We start from the raw sequence: 6,989 nt of genomic DNA, 5'->3' as shown, positions 1-6,989 counted from the left end.
AGGACATTTTCACAGCATTATTTGGATTAAATTACTTATTGTTCCAAGTCTCATCTCCCCAACCAGGAAATGTATGGCGTGGGCAGTTAGTAGTCTGCCCTTGACAGCCACCGTTTAGTCATTGGCCTGCACTGCCCCCAGCCAGCTCTCTGGCAATGAATCAAGGTTCTGCATCTCAAGCTCTTGCCTCCACTTCCCTGTTTTTAGTTACCACAGCTTTTAGGATGTCTATAGGTCAAAATAGACTAGATTCGTCTGTGTAACAACAACAACAACAAATTTCAGCAGTTTAAAATTATAAAATCTATTTCTTGTCCATGCCGCAAGCCCACTGGAGATGGGAAGGCCCCAGTCCTTGCAGTCATTTGAGGAACCAGGAGGCTGGCACCTCAGCTCATAGATGCCCGCCGAGGAAAGGAAGCATAACGAACCATATGTTGGCTCTGGAAGCTTTTTCCTGGCAACATGCTGCCCATGCTTTACTAGTCAAAGTAATGAAACCATGCCTGGCCTTCCAGGGGGGAGTATGTACGATCTTCCCAGGGGAAGCTCCTCAAATACTTGGGAACAATAAAACAGGCAACTATAAGAAGGAATTGATTAAAAATAGAAAACCCACCTAAAAGCAGCTTAAATAACCAAAGTATTATTTTCTCCAAAACAAGAAGTCCAGAGACAGATCAAGGCCCAAAGGTTGGTAAATTCAGTAGCTCAAGGATGTCTGCAGGGACCTACTTGATTTCTAATTTGCTATTCTTAGGATATCAGCCATGTTTCCCTTTCTGATTACAAAAGAGCTACAGCAGCACCAAACATCATATGTAGACCCACAACATCCAGTAAAGAATAATAGTGTTTCCTCCCGATAGTCTGTATTATTAAGAAAATCTTTCCTGGAGCCCTTAGCTTACTTCCCTTTGGTCCCCTTGGCCAGATTAAATATGTTCATGACTTTCTAATCACTGGCAAAAAGAATAAGACCACCTTCTGGAGTGAGAAAAGGCCTGTTTTTGCTTTATACAAATTCTGGTTTCTATAAGAAACATGGCACTGAACATAAACAATCAGGAAAATATAACCTGTTCTCACCAAAGATGGTAAGAGCCTTTGTTCAGAGTGTAGATAAAGAGGGACCATAATGTCCCTTCAAGAAAAGCTTTCATTTGTGCTTACGTAATTATTCACAGTGGAATAACTACGGGCAAATAAAGCAAGCAAAGCAGGCATTTAATAGGGAAGGATCATTTACCCAAGGGTCAGGGAAATAAGAAACTTCTTTGGGCTGATATTACATCCATCTCAAAAGAGTTGACCAAAAGAATTTCATTGCTCCCTTCTTTGTGACCCCCTCCCTTGTGGCCTAAACATTCTTCATCATTTCACCTTTGATTGTCTTTATCTGTATACCTGTCTGTCCCCACCTGCAAGACTGTAAGCTCCTTGAAAATAAAAACTGTTTCATCTTTTCATTCCTATGTGTGCCAGCAAATGGTAATGACTGCTATCAGTTGATCACTATGTGCCAAAACCCACTGTAAATTCTATATAACTTAACTCTTGTAATACTCACTAAACCCTACAGAGAATGTGTTTTTATTATCTATGGCTTATAGATAAAAAGACAAGGGGTCAAAATGTTGAATCACTTGACAAGTCAAGTGCAACTATTAAGTACAAGAGTTAGATTTCAGATAGCTTGGCTGTATTTTCCCAATAAATTGGTGAAATTAATATGCTTTAATATAAAACATGAAGTGATATTTTTTTGCTTACATGTAGAATCAAATCAAGTGTGATAGACCTATGTTCCATGAGTAAAAATCTAATCTGTTTGTTTTGTACAACATGGTATCTCCAGTTCTTGGCATAGTTGCTGGCACACAGTAGTCACTCAGGTACTCCTAGAAATAGAATAGAAATGCAGGGATGAGGCTGGCCACAGTGGCACATGCCTGTAACCCCAGCAGCTCAGGAGGCTGAGGTAGGAGGATCATGAGTTCAAAGTTAGCCTCAGCAAGAGCAAGGCACTAAGCAGCTCAGTGAGACCCTGTTTCTAATAAAATACAAATTAGGGCTGGGGATGTGGCTCAGTGGTCGAGTGCCCCTGAGTTCAATTCCTGGTACCTCCTCCCCCCAGAAAAGGGAAAAAGAAAAAGAAAGGGAGGAATGAATGGAAAGAGGAAGGAAAGGAAGAAGAAAGAAATCGAGTGAATAAACACAACTAATGCACTCTCTCTTGCTTCTTAGTTTCTCTACCCCCTCTTCTGTTATTTCTATTCTGAAATCTGCATCTCGCCTAAGACAGGAGGAAATGTTAGTTTCTAAGCATCAAGGGTTCCCCAGAAAGTTTAAATGTAACTTTGTTACAGAGTAGCAAGGCCTCTTAGCTGTCCTGTAACTCATTTGGCTTTTGAAACATTGTCTCGAGTTAAGTTTTTCCTCTATCTGAAAGATTTTTAAAAGAATTTGCCCTGCAATTATACTTTTTCTTCTAATTGTATGTGGTTTGAAATGTCAACACAATGTAGGGAAGCCAATTTCAACATGAACATATTGATTTTTTTTTTAATCAATGCAAGGTCATAAGTAAATGAACAGCAATAATTAAGGGCCAACCAACAGCCACTGCTGTGGATGGAAGTACTGTGTACATAGCCCTATCACAATCAGCATTTTATAAAAGCCTGTGGACGCTCCAAGTACTATTTTTCTTCTTGCTTTTATTGCCATTATCATAGGACTCTGCTTTCAGAGACAGCTCCAAACAGCCATACAGTTTCAACATATCAGGTCTAATACTTAGACCACATATCCCTTAGATTCATATCCCTAGACTTAGATTCATGTCCCTAGACTCCCCACCCTAGACTTGATCAGCAAAGTAAATCATGATGAAACTGAAGCATTCTGCTTTGTCATGAGTGAATTCTGAGTGCTGTTTTTCCTAAAGTGTATCCAAATTTTCTGTTGTTGATTTTATTGTTTTGATTCCTATCCAAAAAAGGACTTTTCTGAAATTTCTCATTTTAAAACACTTGGTCTAACCTTGAACTAGAACTTTATGAGTATCTGAACATCCTAAATTCTTTGGTGTGTTCTTCATTCTCAGATTACTTTCAGATTTCATTCAAATTATTTTGAGTTATTGGGGATTGATTTTTAGGTATCTCCTCCAATTTCAATATATCCCAAAATTATCTCCTTGACTTCTCTCCCTAGTCTGTCTTTTTCTTCTTGACTCTCTCTCCTTGGGGATGGCACCATCATTCACTCTCTGATTCAACCCAACACCTTAGCTATGTTTGATCTCTTTCATTTTTTTGCCACTTGCATCCAGTTAATTGAACTCTATTCAATATCCAGATTCATGTCCCTAAGTCAGTCCCTCATCATCCTCTCCTGGAGTGTTGTAATGGTGCCCCAACTAGCTTCTGCTATCTGTCTTTAATTCATCTTTTCTATTTTATGAGAGATCATATTTCTCTCCTGCTCAAAAACCTACAATGGCTCACTATCACCAATTTTTAAAAAACCCCAACTCTTTAGTGACATTTGAGACTCTTTTTCATTTAGTCCCAGCCTTCTCCAGCAGCTTCATTTCACTTGCATTTCATTGTTTCTTTTATTTTCTTTTAGTTGTAGATGGTCACAATACCTTTATTTTATTTATTTATTTTTATGTGATGCTGAGGATTAAACCCAGTGCTTTACACATGCTAGGCAAGTGCTCTGCTATGGAGACACAACCCTAGCCCTCTTTATTTCTTTATGTATACATTTCCCCAGATGTATTATGATATTTCTCAATTTCATCTGTCTGGTAAAATCCAAATTACCTTTCAAGATTTCCCTCAAACACCATTTCCTTTTATGGAAAATTCCTTGCTCTCCAGACAGAATTAATCATTCTTTCTATGCTTTGATGGCATTTTATTTGTATTCTTCTTGTGCCCTGTCTTAGGTCAGATTCTCAAAGACATGCTCTGACAGATGGATTTGTAGGAAAAGGTTTTGTTAAGCAAACACTCTCAGAAGAGATCAGCAAATGAACAAGGGAAGAAGGACAGGAAAGGGAGAGAGACTAAGGAAGGGCCTCAAAGTTTCAAGGGAGTAGCTTAGCCTGCTTCCATGGGGACATTCTGGATACTCATTCATATCCTTTTCTGAGGCATGGGACCATGCTTTCTCAAAAACTCCCACACTAAGCAGTCACTAGCTAGGGATTAATTCCCAAGCTCTTCCTGCTACCTATAATGTACACAGTAGTCCAAGGGCAGCCATGGAAGTAGAGTCACAGGTGCAGGCCAGTGGATATTACTGAAGTGCACAGAAATGATAAAAGGGATGCCAGAGTATTTGGGGGGAGTCGGACAGTGCCAGCCACATGCCTTAGTATAGCCTTCCTTGAGTCCACCTAATGAACCACAGTTATCCCCACCTCTGGCTAGTGGATGGTGAACCATTTGGGGGCAAGAACTGCATCTTAGTCACCTTTACATCTCTACAGCAGGTGGAATATCACTTTGTACCTGACAAGTTCTTAAACAGCATTTATTGATTCGAACTAAATATTCTCTTGCAACATTCTGCTGCTATTGATTATTTTGCCGAATTTCTCCTGCTAGTTGGTTTTAGCTGATAAATGGTATGTGGCTTCTGGGGTTCCAAGACCTAATGATCAACTATTCACCTTGCACTTCTCTTCCTCTGGCAACAATGTGCTCAGCACATCTCTTCCTAAATTCCAAGACAGGCTGCTTGCTCTGTTCAGTCAAGAATGCCAACCCAAGAAACATTTTTGAAAGATCACAGTCAGCGTCATTGCCAAAAGAAGAAGTTCTTGGCACACAAAGTACCTGGTTCAATATGAGATGCCAGATGGTGATTTCAACTTCAGCTAAATTCCTGCTGAAAAGTGTTTGAACTGCAGATGAGAAAAGCTTCTATGACAAATTTCCAAGTGTTAGAAGCTTCAGAGGAAAATGGCAAGTGTTGATATTCCCCCACCACCGCCGCCAAACACATGCACACATACCAGAGAACTACTACTTGCATCTGGCAGCCAAGAGTCCTACAAAGATTCCTTTGCTTTTGAAGAAGACTAAAGATCCTATTTGATTTTTACTAATTTTAAAGTATATTAACCGAATGCACTGAATTGAATACTATTCAATTAACATACGGTGCTTTTTCAAAGTGTGTGTCCCCTTAACATCATAGATAACACTTCCCCCTCCACCAATAGCTCCACTGTTAAGCGAATTGATAACCTATGTATCTCTCTCCTTAAATATATGCAAATTATGGGGAATATATGTAAAGTATAAATTAATCATGCTCTGCCCAGAGGCCCTTCTACTTTTGGTCTACATTCAATGTGCTTTGCTTTCTTCTTCTTTTCCTTCTACTCTTCTCCTTTTTGCAGTTCTGGCAATTGAACCCAGATACACTCTACCACGGAGCCACATCCTCATTCCTTTGTATTTTTTTATTTTGAGACAAGGTCTTCATAAGTTGCCCAGGCTGGCCTCCAACTTGGAATCCTCCTGCCTCAGCCTTCCTGGGATGGGATTACAGGGTGTGCCACCATATGAAGTCTGTGTTTTGCTTTCTAATGATTGGTTCCTGCAACCATCTTCAGAGGACTACTACTCTTGGACTACTGGAGTTTAATCTATTTCCACAGAGAGCTGGAAGTTCCTGAGAGTTTGCTGTGGCCCAGAGGTGCAAATAGCCAATGACATAGTGGTACAAGAGATTGAAAGCCTAGGTCCCCTGACTCAAGTCAGGGCAAACTTTGAAGTTAATTTATGCTCCACAGCTCCATTCAACATGAGGCTAATGCTGGGGCTTTGCCTGAAATAACACCCTTGCCTGGATTCTTCACTCCTTCTTTCTCTGTCATGCTCCTCCTCACTACCATACTCTCTTACAATTTCTCTTGGGAGTATATCTTTAACACTATTGCATATGAATACTTATCTCAGGGTTTGCTTCCAGAGAACAGACTTAATATGATTCTGGGCAATGGAAAAATTCAAGAAGTCTCATTTCAATAGAGAAAAAGGCATTTTTTTTCTAGAACAAGGAATGTGTGCATACTATCGATCAAGATTTCAGAAGAAAGTAGTGAATAAACTCCAACTAGGCATTTAGAGGATAGTTCATAATAAAGGTTCTATTTACAAAGTGTGGGCAGGTACAGAGAAACAAGGACAGTGCCTGCCTGACAGTTGGTTACAGAGGGTGCCCTTACCAACCTTAGACCTCACTGGTAAGAGGAGGACATGGCTTTGAGATCTGGTGACAGAGTTGTGTGGAGAGGACTATGTGATAGGAGCTAGTCTCTGCAGCCAGCCTATAGAGACCCTATAAGGAGCAAGTTGGGCAAATAAATACCCTGGTCTCATGTTCCTGCTTCCTCCAATTTTTTGCCAGTGACCCCCATCAAGCGAACCTAAAGGGATGCCAGGGCTTGGGGAAGCCTGTTGATGTAGTAACCTCTAGGTTATCCTCTTAGGGCACAGAGCAGGTATAAAAGGGCAGAGGGAGGATCTGAAAGGACAAACAGAGGCCATCCAGCATACTTCCTTTCTACACACACACACACACACACACACACACACATACACACACACTCACACCCCTGTTCTTGATATCACCTTGTTACTAGATACACATAATTAGACATGCCTTTTCCTCTCTACAGATCTTGTTTCCTTCTACCTCATTTGCACCTTGGGGGACCCAGAGATAGGCTACACAATGTGGGAGAAGGGAACCTTAATAATAAAGAATCAGACAAAGTACATTTTGATTAAATTCTGAGCTTGGCATCTGGCATTCTCCGCATTAGCTCCAATACATCAGCCTCTAAGATGGAATTTTATGTAGATTCAAAATGACTCACAGAGCTCACTGCCATAGAGATTTATTATCACTGTGGCCTCAGCATTTTGGTACAAAGTGATCTGAATTATATCCATAGA

Source organism: Marmota flaviventris, chromosome 2, assembly GCF_047511675.1.
Source record: "Marmota flaviventris isolate mMarFla1 chromosome 2, mMarFla1.hap1, whole genome shotgun sequence".
Lineage (NCBI taxonomy): Eukaryota > Metazoa > Chordata > Mammalia > Rodentia > Sciuridae > Marmota > Marmota flaviventris.
This window is presented reverse-complemented; position numbering follows the sequence as displayed.